Genomic DNA, 15,925 nt, shown 5'->3' with positions numbered 1-15,925 from the left:
ATTGCATTGGGTTACAGTAATATAAAGTATGTTAAAACAATTGTTTTTAAATCATACATTGTGTTCTACTCTTACTTAATAAGATCAGTTGTACTTCATGGTCTAAATCTCAGCCAATGATATGGCCTTTTTGCAGCACCCGAATGGCACAAATTGGCTATAAAGCTGAGGATTCCACTGGTAGAGATAGTCCGAACTGAGATAGAGCTGGAATAGACAATGCTATGCCTCCCTCACCTGACACCCAGCACAGGGAAATATCAGAGGGGAGCCAGGATGAAAGTGGTATGCTGGCTGTCCCTGGTTGTCCTTTGTTTGTGCACTACAGTCACAGAGATCAGAGAAGTGCAAAGGTGGTAAACACTTTTTGGTCCTAAACCAAACAGAATTCAGTCAGATGAAAGGATCAAGGTCAAGATTTACAAAAAACTCATTAAGATAAAAGAAGGAGCTACTCAATTGACTAAGGTTGAATTGCAGTGATTGTTATGAGTACCTCAGAACAATGAGGATTGAGTCTCATAAAAAATACTGCTATGTAAGAGAAGCCTGAAATGTGTAAAAAAATATATATATGTATATATATATATATATAGAGAGAGAGATACTATTCCAAACTGGGGTTACAATATTTATTTGTAAAATCTAAACCATTATCTAGCTTAGATTGTGGTACGAATGCTAAAAATAGATGTTAATATAGATCTTGGTTCACCATAATCAGTAAATTTATAATCTAATATAACCAACAATTTAGCCAGAAAAATTAAACCCTGATCTAATAAAGTTCTTAGCATGTACTTTGTTTTTAGTCACTTAAAAGGAAAAATTCACATCCTTAAATTTAAGTGCTTTACTGGATTAATGCTTTAAAGCTTTTGTGGTACTAACATTTGTAAATTTCTCCATTAACAGGCAAAACTTTTTACTGATTGGAGGTCTTCCTTGCTAGATCAGAGGACCTATTAGAATCTGATGTCAAAAGGCCACTTTTTTGTTTTAAATCTAATTTTATTCTTTATTGATCAATTATAGACTCTAACATAATCAAACCATGCTACCTTATTAACTGACTCTCTTGTTTCAACAGTTTTGCACACAAATAGCCCTTTCTATAGGTCAACTTTTACTTCAAAAATGTCTTCTAATGAACCAGGTAAAGTTGGGAGGATTATCTTTCTCTTACTCCTCTTTTCAATCCAATGCAGAGGATGGAAGCTCTGGATTTATTTACCTTTACAATGAAAAGAAATATTATCTTGTATTAAAATGTTGCAACTCCTGCTCCTCTGATAAAACCAATGAGCCACATAAATTCCTCGGCTGGATAATTCCATATGAAGGAATTTCTGAAGTCAGCTAAAGATGCCTCAGTAAAGTATGTCTGACTTATTATTAGTCATTCATATAATGGCATAAATACATGATGCAGTACAGTAGGAGGTCTGGGAGCCCAGTAAAGGTTATCTGACAGTATGACTGGTGCTGGCACCAGTTCCATTCATAAGTGTTTGCTATACCTCTTATTGCTATCAGTACCTTTAAGGCCCTGAAATCAAAATGCATCCCAAGTTGTTTTTCTGTTCATCTGTACTCTGCATCCTCAATTACTACAGATTCAGTTACTACCACAGCTCAAGTTACATGTCTGATGGATTATATTTGCATTCAAATAAATGAATGATTATTTGTATTAAAATAAGTAACAGTAGCATGCAGGCATTAGGAAAACAAAATATGAATTATCCATGAAGAAAAAAGAGGTATTCATCTTGCATTCTGCGTTTGGGTAAGTTTCCTAATAATATAGTTTATAATCCCATTGAAAAAGAGAAAAATCACTTCCACATTAACATAGTCAAGATCCCTTTTTGTTTAAAAAAATAAAAGTACATATTGTCTAAATGTCCCTGTTCCTAATCAAGAACAATCTAATGTACAGAGATCAGCATGAAATGCATCCAGATGTGATGAAGTTAGATCCTGGAATGTTATATTTCATGACTAACAAAGCAGATTTTCTATTGGAGATGTGCCAAATCTGTCAGAGAGGAGCATCCAGGCAGTTAATTTATTTCCCACCTGGATTCATATTTAGAAATTCAGACACTTTCTTCAGTGGCAGAAACATGAGTCTGTCCCTAGCTTCTGCCAGCTTCCAGGCATGGAAGAAATATGGTAAGCCTACCTCAGATTCTTTGCTTGTGTGATCACTGCAAGTTATCTTATTCTTCGACAGCTAAAGATGTTTTACTAGATGTGACTTTCTAACTGAAAGAGCATCCAACCAAACAAGGCCAGGAAGTACATTAGTATGGAACTTTTTTTTGCTTCCATTTAATTATAGAGCTAAATTACAGGAAATGAAAGTGACTGGGGTGGGAGGAATTATTTTTACTTTTTCAAATCTCAGAAGTGTTCAACTCTGATTCTTATAATACGTGAACTTATTCCACCATGCCTAGTTAAGCATGAGCACAAGCCAGCCACAAAGACATTGTCTGGCGTGTAATGTTTTAAGAACTATTGGTTGACTACAATACAGTATGTTCTTTAAAATCTGTGAGACATACAAATGTTGGCTTAGGGTCTAGCTCTATATTGCAATCTTATTATTGTAATGTTAATATATGTTTTAATCAAAAGAGCTAAATATTACCATAAACATATTTTAATAAATAAACTTAAGACAAAAACTGTAGTAACTGTATTTACAGTAATATAGAATTGTATAAACAATAATTTCCCGATAGTATTTTTTTCCTGGGATTTGACAGCAACAGCATGTCTGTGATAAGGTTCTCCCTACACTTAACCCTAGAGGGTTAATATGGGCAAGAGAAAGGCCAATTAGCAATAGGCTGCACCTGAAGGGGAGCTAAGATGTGAGGAGGCTTAACTGGGGATAAAGTTTGCAGTTACACCCTCTGTTACAAAGTGGGGAGAGAGCAGGAGACTGTAATAATGTAGGAAGCAGTCCAGGGAAGGACCAGTAAAGGCTGAGAGCATAGATTTGAACTGCTGGTTTGAGGGCACCTGGATTGGAACCCAGGTTAGAGGGTGGACCTGGGTTCCTCTATAAGCCACATGGTCAATGCGGTAGCTATGGAGACTGCCTAAGACTGTGTGGAGAGAGACTGTGGTGAGACCCTGACAGGGGAGGACAGTTGTGACTTGGCACCACACTTTTGAAATGGTCTGCTAGTAGTTTTCTCTGTGATAGTTTTCTTTTGGGTAGATATTAAAGTAGAATATATTTCAATTGCAAAAGAGTAAGGACACAGCAATCTCCTTTGTTTGGTTTTAAATAATGTAGTTAGTTCATGTGATTTATGTGTGGCCAGCAACTGTGAAAAAACGAGATGGATGTGGAGGGTAATAGGTGCCTATATAAGAAAAAGTTCCCCAAAATGAGACTTTAAAAATGGGACATCTGATCACCCTACTGGAGGACTAAGCCATGAAAGAGAGGAGCTGTAGCTCCTGACCAGGAAGAGAGGGGCTGCAGAGCAAGTGACTAAGGCAACAGGCTGAGTGACTACCAGATGGGGTGTGGACAGAGTCAAGCTAATTCCCCAGATGAGTCCCAAGGAGATGCCACTGAGTGGTGAGTAGCACGCACACTGTGGCAAGGCCCCATTTATTTTTGGACTCTGTGCATTTTCTGTGAACCATAACAAGCTGATTGGGAGCGTAGAGTAAGGACAGCTATTTTATGCTCACCTAGAAAACACTGTATTGTAAGACAAGAAATGAAACTGACATTAATGTTCAGTAAAACATTTTATTCAAGTATGACTTCTGTTCCCCCTTGCAAGAGATATGCGTCTGCACCCTTGGCCAGTAGACTTGTGGTAGCACGGCTGCTCAGCTACTAGGATGAAGATGAGGGTTAAGAAGTAAAATAAGTGCTCTGGAATGTGCATAGTTGATGTTAGAAATTCCTGCAGACTTCCGTGTAGCTGTAAGACAGTACCACTTGCTCATTCTATGTTGCTGCTAATCCATCCTACAAGGAAGTAGGATGATGTGGTTTCCAAACTGCAAATGAACCAGATTTCAATATTACTACTCTTTCTTGAGATTTTCCTTCAGAATGTGACATTATGCTCTCAGGGCTAAATCTTCATGCCAGCACCCAACTCGAGTATTATCTAGGCTGGGTACTGGGCAGATGTGCAGTGAAGGTGGGAGAAGAAATATAGCCTCCCTCAGCTGTGGAGAGGCTGTGTGGTGGTTACGTCAGCATAAGCTTGAACCCATATGCATATATGCGATGGGGTGGATGCCTAGACAATTTCACCCACATCTTCTTCAGAATCCTCACCAATCCTCTTTTCTTTGCACTGCGGAGCTATACTGTGACCTCCACCATAGTAACCACCATGGTTGTGAAGTGCATTCATGCCTCAGTGCATGTTAAAAAGATCAGAAATTGAGTAGAGAGCACAGTTGAACAGACTTTGATCTATTTTTATTACTTTTGAAAGCCACAACCCTGGCCCCAGCATAACTACCTCCTTGCTTGAAGCAGGGGCGGCTCTAGCCATTTCGCCCCCCCAAGCACGGTGGCATGCCACGGAGGGCTCTCTGCCAGTCTCCAGTCCCGCGGCTACGGTGGGCCTCCCGCAGACGTGCCTGCAGAAGGTCCACCGGAGCCGCCTGCCGCCCTCCCGATGACTGGCAGAGCGCCCCCTGGCATGCGGCCCCAAGCATGCGCTTGGCGTGCTGGGGCCTGGAGCCGCCCCTGGCTTGAAGCCTAGCTCTGGTCATGGCAGAACTCCTTGTTTGAAGCCTAATTCCTATACCCTTAGCCTTAATTCTGGTATGGGCAGGTCTACCTCCTACAACCCTATGTATATTTATGTATATTTATTTCCCCACACTCCTTCATGCTATGCTAGCGGTTTGAATAAATTAACTCACTTTCTGAAAAAATAAATACATTGATACAAAATTTTGCTGTATTTATAAAGTCATTGGAACTTGCTTGACTTTGAGCACTTGGTGTAAAGTTTGAGAGAAGTGAATAAAAACATCCATTATGTGAGATCTGTAGTGTGCAGATTAGATGCTTCTCTAAGGGACCACTGCCCTTTCAACTGAACTTCACAGACTCAGATTAACAATTGGATCCTAAGCATAATACTCTTCAATAACTGATTTCAGTATGTTTTCTGTGTCTTAAGACTGTACATTCCCTTCTGTCATGGGAAATGTGCAGCCCTGTGTGAAAATTCATGTACTCTTTAGCATCCCAAAGAGCATTTGATAATTTTGGTTCTATCAGAATCACAGTTCCTTTATATGCTTTTTAAAGAGAAAAATCTTCTCATTCATTAGCCACAGAAAGTAGTTTCTGAAAATATATATATATGAGGCAGCTGTAATCTAGCAGATTGAGTTCTGCAGTGGAAGATGGGAGACTTCACACCAAATTATGCTCTTGAATATACTGGTGAGCATTTCATACATCCCAGTTACCCCATGAGTAAAATGCAGATGATAATATTTAACTCCACAAACTGACTTGAAATTTATGGATGAAAAACACTATAGAATGATTTCATGTAAACAGCAAGTTTGCTTGCTGCTCAGCAGCATGAAAATAAAATCTCACTGACTAATGAATAGTGCTGCGTGAATAGTGGAAAACATTTCCATGACTATTATTTTGAATTGGAAAACTAGTGTTGATTCAACTGTGCTGGCAGCCTTTCCAAGCTGATTCTGAAAATATTTAAATACTCAAACTTTACAAAGACTAATGTAAAAAAGTGAACATTCAGCTGACCAGTCTGAACATCTCCCAAGAATAAATATAAAATTATGTGTGATTGTAAAATTTATAATACAACATTTGTGCCATGTTTACTTACATAGGACATGGAATTCTTTGTTCCCTGATTGGATGACTTATGTATAGGGCCCTATCAAATTCATGGTCCATTTTGGTCAATTTCACGGTCATAGGATTTTAAAAATCGTAAATTTTATGATTTCAGCTATTTAGATCTGAACTGTCACAGTGTTGTAATTGTAGGGGTCCTACCCAAAAAAAGGAGTTGTAGGAGGGTTGCACAGTTATTTTGTGTGCGTTTGGGGGGAGTAGTGGGGGTTTTGTGGTTCTGCCACCCTTCTGCGCTGCTTAGGGTGACCAGATATCCTGATTTTATAGGGACAGTCCCGATTTTTGAGTCTTTTTCTTGTATAGGCTCCTATTATTCCCCACCCCCTGTCCCAATTTTTCACACTTGCTGTCTGGTCACCCTGGCACTGCTGCAGGCAGTGGTGCTGCCTTCAGAGTTGGGCAGCTGGCCAACAGCCACCACTTTCTGGCCACCCAGCTCTGAAGGCAGCGCAGAAGTATGGGTTGCAATACCACGACATCCCTAAAATAACCTTGCAACCCCCCCTGAAACTCCCTTTTGGGTCAGCACGCCCAATTTGAGAAATGCTGCTCTCCCCCACCCCCCTACTCTGTGAAATCTGGTCTTTTGTGTGCTTTTACACTGTACTATACAGATTTCACGGTCTATAACGAGTTTTTCATGCCGTGAATTTGGTAGGGCCCTACTTATCTAATTAATCAAAACAGTGAGAACTGCAAATATTACAACCAAATATAAAGTACAATTCAAATTTTGCATTCTCTTGTAACTTTATGTTATATATCTGTTACTTCCTATTACTGATTGTTCAGATTTTGAACATTACTAATTTTTTTCAGTGATTAATTCTTGGACTGCAGATTGTAATATGAATACACCTCTACCCCAATATAACGCTGTCCTCAGGAGCCAAAAAATCTTATTGTGTTATAGGTGAAATTGCATTATATCAAACTTGCTTTGATCCGCCTGAGTGTGCAGCTCCTTCCCCCCGGAGCATTGCTTTACCGCATTATATCCGAATTTGTGTTACATTGGGCCTCGTTGTATAGGGGTAGAGGTGTAATACATACAAGAATGTTGTTGTGATCTGTTGACAGACAATTTACAAACTGGAAAAAAGGGCAAATTTGAGAAAATATGTATTATTTCCTTAGCTCTACCAATGAGGATTCTCATCAGTCATAAATAATTATTTTATCACTTATTACCGTTATTAGCTTCTCTCCCTTTATGTTAAAATAACCACATGGGGCACTATTTTCTCCCTAATTTAGATTTTCCGAATTTAGATTGGGTTTTTAAACACTACAGGATTTAGGATCCTGTGGTCCATAAAGGTGCTAAAAGCTTTTATTTTGTTGTCAGTTTGAATGGTAAGAGCTGTCATTATGTCAGCAGCTCCTGTAAAACTATTTTGACTTGGCAGAAAAGTAAACTACTTATGACAGATTTTTTTTGAACAATCACACTTTTTTTGGGGTGTGAAGGTGAAAGGCTCACGATCAGAATTTTGAATATTACAGTCAGTCTATCCAACAACCCCGTTCTGTGTTATTTAATTCCACATGCCCTTTAATTTATGGCCCATTGTAAACTGAGCATTTAAAAACACCTAAGAACTTCTTGCATCCAAAGGCAATGGGCCTGATGAGAAAATTGTAATGTTTTAAACCACGTGACTTTTCTTCTCATGTGTCAACTGTGCTGACTTAGAATGATTTCAAGAGAAACTAAGGCAGTACAGCCTTTATTGGAGATATGTTTGCCATCTAAAGAAAAATGAATTACAGCTGACAAACACTTCTTGAAGAGCTAAGGCCTAACTCCACAAAGGGACTTGTGTGGTTTTGTCCCAGTGATTTTTCTAGGAAAAGCCTGAATCAGGTGTCTGGGCTCCCTATATAATGTATGAGGAAGATATCCATCTAAGAATGGGATCCACAAAAGTCAGCATGGTAGGCTGGGAAAGCTACTCAATGGAAGATGCCAATGAGAGGGAAGTGTCCTAAGCCCTGCCCCTTTCACTAACATAGGTACTTAAGTCTGGCTGCAGGCTTGTGATCTATAACTGGGAACTCCTCTTCTGGAATCAGGCAACTTAGATGCCTAAGTAGTTTCTTCTGAGAATGTTAGGTGCCTGCCTTTCTCCACATATAATAGCTGCCAGGAGGGAAGGAGCAGAAGCAACTTCCTTACAGACTTTTGTCCAGTGGTTAGGGGACTCAGCGGGAATGTGACAGACCTCTCGCTTCAAGTTCCTCTTATGCCTGAACCTGATGAGGAGAAGGGTTCTGAACAGGGATCTGATACCTCTCAGGTAAGTGCCCTAACCACTGGACTATGGGATATTCTAATATGGGTATCTCTCCAGTTAAGCTGTACCACTTTAATTATTTAATTGACTAATTAATATTAATTGGCCTAGAGAAACAGTGGGAATCTCTTCATTCCACATCCCACGTGAGTATTTTAACCACTAGGATAAGGTTATAAGGGAGCACTACCGCCTCTTCTGTCATTTTGTGTGTAGGTAGGTGAGCATCCTACTGGATCAGACACTGCAGATAAGATAGGTGGAGGAAAGCCTGTCTTCCCTTGATTCACTGGATCACTCGGGGGCTTAGGCAGGAGATGGGTACCTGGATTAGACAGTCATGCACATGCCTAGAGGTAGAAACATGGGTAGGGACAGTGCTTTATTTGCAATAAGAGGTGCAATTTTTTTACATTAAAAACGGATGCAGCAAGCCTAGAGGTGCTGGGCCTCTGATCTGCCAAGTCTAGAGGTACCTGGGCTCTGCCTTGGCACAAATTAAGCACGGCAAAGAGTTATAGCTGAGCAAGTTTAGGAGCGTACAGGGTTAGGCAGCAGCCAGTCGGGGGGGGTTGGATCACAGTGGAACCTAAAAAGGGGACTTAGGTGCCTAAGTGCAGGATTAGGTGATTCAGATAAGCAGATCTTACAATATCTTATTGCCTCTAATAGTGCCATATGAAATCTCCCAAAACTGTAATACATGGTTAGGTATAGAGTTGTTTTTATTGACTTTCATTTCTAATGTCTCATGAGCTGTGAATTTTTTTTCAAAACTGTAATTCTATATCATACACCCAGGGATGAGCTGCCAAAATCTTAACAACCAGTTTCCTATCAGGTCTTTGGCGGCACTTCGGCGGCGGGTCCTTCACTTGCTCCGAGTCTTCGGTGGCACTTCAGCAGTGGGTCCTTCAATGATGCTGAAGACCCAGAATGAGTGAAGGACCCACCGCCGAAGTGCCGCCAAAGACTTGGAGAGCCACCTGGTGAGTACAAGCCCCACATGTTTTTTTTTTAACATGTTTTTGTTTTTAAAGTCATCTCTGCTGAGGCCCCATCAAAATCAGGCCATGCACTTCCTAAAGCTGGCCCTGCACATCAGGGTTGCAAAATTATATCCGAGGCCATGTAGGGAAGGCTGTGCCTCCCAAAACAGCCTGTCCCCCCCATCCAACCCCCACCCACGTCCTGCCCCCGACTGCCCCCCTCGGAACCCGCAACCATCAACCCCCCCTGCTCCTTGTCTCCTGATCACCCCGTCCTGAGACCACCCCACCCTAACTGCCCCCCAGGACCCCACCCCCTACCCAACTCGCCCCGTTCTCTGTCCCCTCAGTGCCCCAACCCCATCCACCACCACCACGACAGATCCCTGGAACTCCCTTGCCTACCCAATCCCCCCGTTCCCCATCCCCTGACCACTCCCCTAGAACCTCTGCCCTCTCCAACCACTCCCTGCCCCTTATCCGACCCTGCCTCCAGCCCCGGCGTGGCCCCCTTAACATGCTGCTCAGGGCAGCATGTAAGGATGCCACGCGGCCCGCTGGAGCTCACAGCCCCAGCCCCTTACCATGCCGCTCAAAGTGGCAGGAGCTGCAGAGCTGCCAAAATGCTGGAGCCAGTGGCTCTGCAAGCTGCGGCTCTGCGAGGGGGAGGGAAGTGGGGGAGGGGCCAGGGGATCCTCCCCAGCTGGGAGCACAGGAGGGCCGGAGACAGGACGCTCCCACGAGCTGGATGTGGCCTGCGAACCAGAGTTGTTTGCCCACCCACCCGTCCCTTTAACAGCCTATTCTACACCGGCTTCTACATTTAACAACCTCTTCTTGTTAACTGGTGGGAACCAGCTCCAGCTCACCACTGCATACACCCCCCAAAAATTGCTATGAATAGACTTAGGCCAATTTATGCTCTTTTTTTGAAGAACATGTTTTCATATAGATGTTCAGACCAGTGAAAGAAAAAATGGAATCTATGAAGAATTGTTCCTAAATGGAATATATTTGTTCAACTTTTAAACACGTTATCAGCTCTTTATGGTCCTTATAAGCAAGCAGCTGAAATTAGTCTACGTCTCAGGAAGGTCGGAACTCAGCAGTTTTAGCTCTGGTTCTCAAATACCTTGATAAAAGAAATATAGCACTTTCCAACAATTTAATGTAATAAGGGCTCTATCCTAAAGCTTCTCAAGTGGATTTTGAAACCATCTTAAAATCTGAGGGCCTGATTCTTAGTTACAGTGAGGTATCTTTATACCGCACTGGCTTGTAAAGGGGCATTGAAGTACATGTAGATCAATTTTATGCCCCCTTTACAGGGCCTTAGTGTAAATGAAGGTTAGACTCTAAGGGTACATCTACTCTGCAATGAAGTACCATGGCATGGCTGCAGCTGACTTGGGCTCATGGGGCTAAAAATTGCCATATAGGCATTTGGGCTTAGGTTAGAACCCAGGCTCTGAAACCCCAAATATCTACAGTGCAATTTTTGGCCCTCCAAGTCCGAGTCCAAGACAATTGGTCTGGTCTCTGAGATTCTGTGCCATGTTTTTTTCTTACTGCAGTGTAGACATACCCTAAGCGTTGCTTGTCTGGATGGAGGAGCAAAAGCATTGCAGCCCTACTCTCTTTTGTGCCATGGAAAAGGAACTCTATGGCAGTTCTCTGCAGGGTTCCATGGAGTGGAATATGAACATGCCAGGTTATTCATAAAACTCCAGTTTGCTAGGCTGCAGCCAGCTACTGCAGGGCACGAAGGGAGCATCTAGCTACCTATATCCACTAATTCCCCATGCCCTGTAGTAGCGGGCTGCAACTTAGCTGTATCAGTTCCCTAGGAATGGCTTTCAGTTAGAAGGGTAAGATTCTGCCAGGCTGCTTTGTGGGAGTGTCAGATGAGCAGAGTCCTTTTACTTACGAGGTGTTCACTTGCTCAGGCCTTTATTTTTCTCACTCTTTTGATTTACTTTTGGTGTCTGGTCAGATGTACATGTAACTTTAGTCATTAAAAATTCAAAACCTGTTTCAGCCTCATAGAAATGAAATAGCTGGAAATAATTTACAATCCAGAAGACAAAGGGCTGCTATTAAGAGATCAGAATAAGTTGATTCCAGTCAGGTTTCCATGCGACTAACTGTTATATGAGCTGTGTGTGATTATTAGCATGTTACTGATTTCTATCTACTTATCTGACAGGCACTACAGACAACCATCATTGCGTTGTGTCTCGTGTATTTGCTCAGAATGTAGATATGGGGGCTGGAGGTATTTATTTAGGCTGTGATTTACTATTGCCCTGCGTCTTGTATAAATCGTTACACAAGTGGAAGGTGGGTGCAAAATGTTATAGTTTCTGATAGTGTTTTTGCCTGCTTTTCACTGGTGTAAATGACTACACATGATGCAGAGCAAAGGTGAATTGGGCCCTTAATTTATTCTGACAAAGCCCAAAGTGTGCTATGCATTTTAACAAGCAAAGAAGACAAGGCCTTTACCTGAAGGAGCTGCCAATCTAGACTTGAGTCTTATATGATACAAAGTATCATTGTTCCTTCTGCCTGTACATCATTATTAAAGAGGCCATTAACTTATTTTATGTAATGTTTCTTCCTTAGTTTATACTAAGTGCTCATAATAGATATTTGCTACAGTTGGATCTCTTTTTATGCCTGCCCTTTTAAAAATGCCTTCAGCACTTTAAATCTTATCTAAATGGGTTTAAATCTATTGCTTTTCTCTCATAAACTATGTCCACAAGGATATCTATTAACAAAAAGGGATGCAATTTTTAGTTAGGTTGCTTTCTCGAATATAAACAACAAACATAGAAGGTAAATAGCCTTTACAATAATTTTACCTTCAGGCATGAATATATTTGTCAAAAATTGCATTTTATTTAAATGAAAGTAGTGTTATTGTAGTTCATTTAAGTACAACCCTTAAACTAAGTTGTTTTTTGGCATCTAGGGGGTTTGATTCTATGAAATGCTGAGAGCCTCGCATGGCCTGAAAATGGGATTTACAGCAGCAGATGATCATTATGAATATAGACGGGGAATAATTCCGGTTTGACTCTACAACAATGCAGACGATTTGGACCATCCCCACATGGCAGCTATGCTTTTACTGTGATAATCAAAGTCATCATTGCTTTGGGGCACCTGGCTACAGGATCCTTTCAGAAAGTTCTGGATAAGCCAACTTGCTGTTTCCTTTTGCTGTTCTCTGGGAGTATTAATGTTTATAATGACTTGCCCAGAGACAGTCATTACCAAGGGTAAGTCGTGTAGGAGGTCTATGACATTGTACATTTGCCATCCATACGAAGTGCCTTAGACTTCACTTATGTTCCCCTCAAGGCACACTCACACACTTGCTTTCAGGAACAGAAAGGGGTTATATAAAGTTCTAAGTGGAATTTTTCAGTTACTCTGCTGTTTATAATAAGAACCACAATTTGATTGCCAAGTTTTTGTTCTAAATTGTAGTTACCATAGGAAATACTATAGGGGTAAAGAGCAGGAATTCCTTTACTAACCATCATACTCCTATGCTGACTCCATGAAAAGATTTGTGGGAGAGTTAAAAAGCCAGCAATTACAACACCAAACTGTGTGATAATTGTCTTCATGAACAACAGTGAGAAGAGACTAGTTTGAGGCAGGAGGGGGTAATGTTCTAGTAGACAAAGGATCTGTTGTTTTGACACATTTTTAACATGTCTTGGCCATAGAGTAAGATAAGATAGCCAGGTGCTAAGGGTTAAGTGCCTGGGGAAAAATGCACTATGAAATTACCTCTGCATAAAGGCACAGGTCTACATATATTATTGCCTTGTGGCCAGATGGACATAAAAGGTTTGCTGATATGGAGAAGGGACATCAGCTCTTCCAGTGACTCAGGGAGAAATGGGGACACAGCATCAACCAAGAAGAAAGTGTGAGTGCTTTTAAATTCCCTCCTGCCATCTCTCCATACAAACAACCAATAAATTATGCTTAGATCTGTCTTTCCCTGCACTAGGAAACAGTATTTTAAAATCAGGTATCCATATATGCAGCCAAATATAGACCTTGATACAAAACCCACCAAAGCCAATGGAATATCTCCTATCCTATTGTACAAAACAGGGAAATTTAAATGCCCTGAAGTTCCCTCTGCCTACTCTCTCTCTCAGGGTAGTAGTGTGCCACTCCCTCTCCCAGGGAAAGACCCAGCCCCAGTGATTTGGCTAGAGAGCCCGCCTGATTAGACAGCTTAGACCATCCAAAGGGAACAGAACTATCTTGTGACATAGGTGACCAGTCACACATACATATAATAAGCATTGTGACCATTTTGCTGCAATTTGGTCAGACAAATAATTTTTCAGGGAGTACAAATAAATAAATTTCGGAAAATCATGATTGGCTGATGGAGAAAAATGGCAACAGGTGTTTATTACTGATAATTCACTGAACTCTGCTTAAATTAATCTTTTCTGCAGGTCCCTACATGCTACCGAAACAGAACTTTTATCCATTTAGTAGAGTACAGTTAAAAGAAGCAGTTCTTTTAAGGATTAGGTTTTTGAGCATTCAGGTTTAGGAAAGTGCAATGAAAACAGATGGGCAATGAGGAGCAAGTCCTCTAAATTAAGCTTTTAATATTCCATTAACTGCTATTGGGAGGAGGTTACTCTACCTCTGAAGAAAATTAGGTATTCTAAATCAGATCCCTGCTGTGCAAATCTTTAAGTCTTAATGCTGAATTTAAATTTCCCTTTATATGCTATATGTGTGTTAGAAGAATGAGATGAGAGGAATGACATGCAGACAGAGGCATTGGAAGTGGAAGACTATTTGTCTGCCTTCACCCATGAGCTTCAGCAAAGATATACATACATTGCTACCCTCAGGGACATGTCACGTTTTGTTATATCCATTTTACACATATGCAGTGTGCACCCCCTACTAAACATAGTCTGCTGTGTGTGTGTATTTGTTTATATTTCTGTGCCATGTATTGCACAGTTCACGTGCAATTTACCATTGCACTCTCAAAATGGACCAGCCCAGGAACCCACTATTATCAGCTGGAGCCATCACTGAGCGAGGTGTTGGAATCCTGGCTTTGACCTCTTGCTCTCCCCCAGATGGTAGTTATGGGGAACATGCTATAACTTATATCTGTAAATGAGGGGAAAGGAATGGTTTGTGCTGTTGAAAGAACAGCTTTTTCTAGCCATTTGGGGCATGATTTTTGGAGATGCTGCAGTGCTAATCGATTTTAACTGAAGGAATAAATCAGAGGTGGCCAACCTGAGCCTGAGAAGGAGCCAGAATTTGCCAATGTACATTGCCAAAGAGCCACAGTAATATGTTAGCTCCCCATCAGCTCCCCCACTGCTCCCAGTGCCTCCCACCCACCAGCAGCCCCGCCAGTCAACGCCTCCCCCTCCCTCCCCGCACTTTCCTATCAGCTGTTTCATGGCGTTCAGGAGGCTCGGAGGGGGAGGGGGAGGAGTGATGGCATGGCAGGCTCAGGGGAAGGGATGAAGTGGGGGCAGAGTCAGGGACTGATCAGTGAGCACCCCCACAGCACATTGGAAAGTTGGCACCTGTAGCTCCAGCCCCAGAGTCAGTGCCTATACAAGGAGCCTCATATTAACTTCTGAAGAGGCTCCGGAACCACAGGTTGGCCATTCCTGGAGTAAATAATCAACACTTCTGAATATCAGACATTTGGAGGAAAAACAGGGTTTCAGTACAACTTTTATTTTAGTTCCTCATCCTTTTTGCTAATTCATCATCCCTTTTAACTGCTCAGGCTTTGATCTCTTTAATTTACAGGTTTTCCCTTTGTTTCCTATGCATGCCCTTCTTACATACAGCCCCCACATCTGTGCTTCCTCTTTAGTTTTCCTTTTGTGCATTTGAAAGTTGAGTCTGAAAGCTCCAGACATAAAAAACAGGTAATGCAGTATGTGGGATATGAATGCTGAATTACTTCAGCCTTCCTCTGTGATATTGCACTGGAAATATAATAAAACCGTAATAATCAGTCATGGTACTTAAGAGTATATGAAACCTCCCCTCAAAATAAGACCACCTCTATCATCCACCACAGCAAAAGCTTGATCCCCTACTATCTTAAGGTAAGATGGTGGTATTCTTAAACATGGGGTAGTATTGGAGGGCACATCCCGATCAAACTAAGACTGAGGAGAAGGCAGGCAAGAATATCTGCCAAATTCTATGGAATTAATTATAAATTCTGCTATAACAAGATTCTTCTTTTGGAAGAAAGATCCTCATAATTGGCTGTAAACTTAAAAATCCAACCAGCCTAAAAACCTTCTGGTGAAAAGGTTACTTTTGAATTGAGTCTAATGGCATACTTCTATTAAATATGGAAAACTCAAGTTATATGGGGGGGTGGGATAGCTCAGTGGTTTGAGCATTGGCCTGCTAAACCCAGGGTTGTGAATTCAAACCTTTAGGGGGGCCACTTAGGGATCTGGGGCAAAAATCAGTACTTGGTCCTGCTAAGGAAGGCAGGGGGCTGGACTCAATGACCTTTCAAGGTCCTTTCCAGTTCTAAGAGATTGGTATATCTCCAATTATTATTTACATTTTAACTTGATCTGGCTTTATAGAAAGTGATTTTGGTTTACCAACATACTTATGAACTCTGGCAGCACTAGTGCTATTTTAAATGATCTGGTCCACAGAAGCAC

This window comes from Gopherus flavomarginatus, chromosome 3, assembly GCF_025201925.1.
Source record: "Gopherus flavomarginatus isolate rGopFla2 chromosome 3, rGopFla2.mat.asm, whole genome shotgun sequence".
NCBI classification, from domain to species: Eukaryota; Metazoa; Chordata; order Testudines; family Testudinidae; genus Gopherus; species Gopherus flavomarginatus.
The sequence above is the reverse complement of the archived record's forward strand: the minus strand, read 5'-3'. Positions refer to the sequence as shown.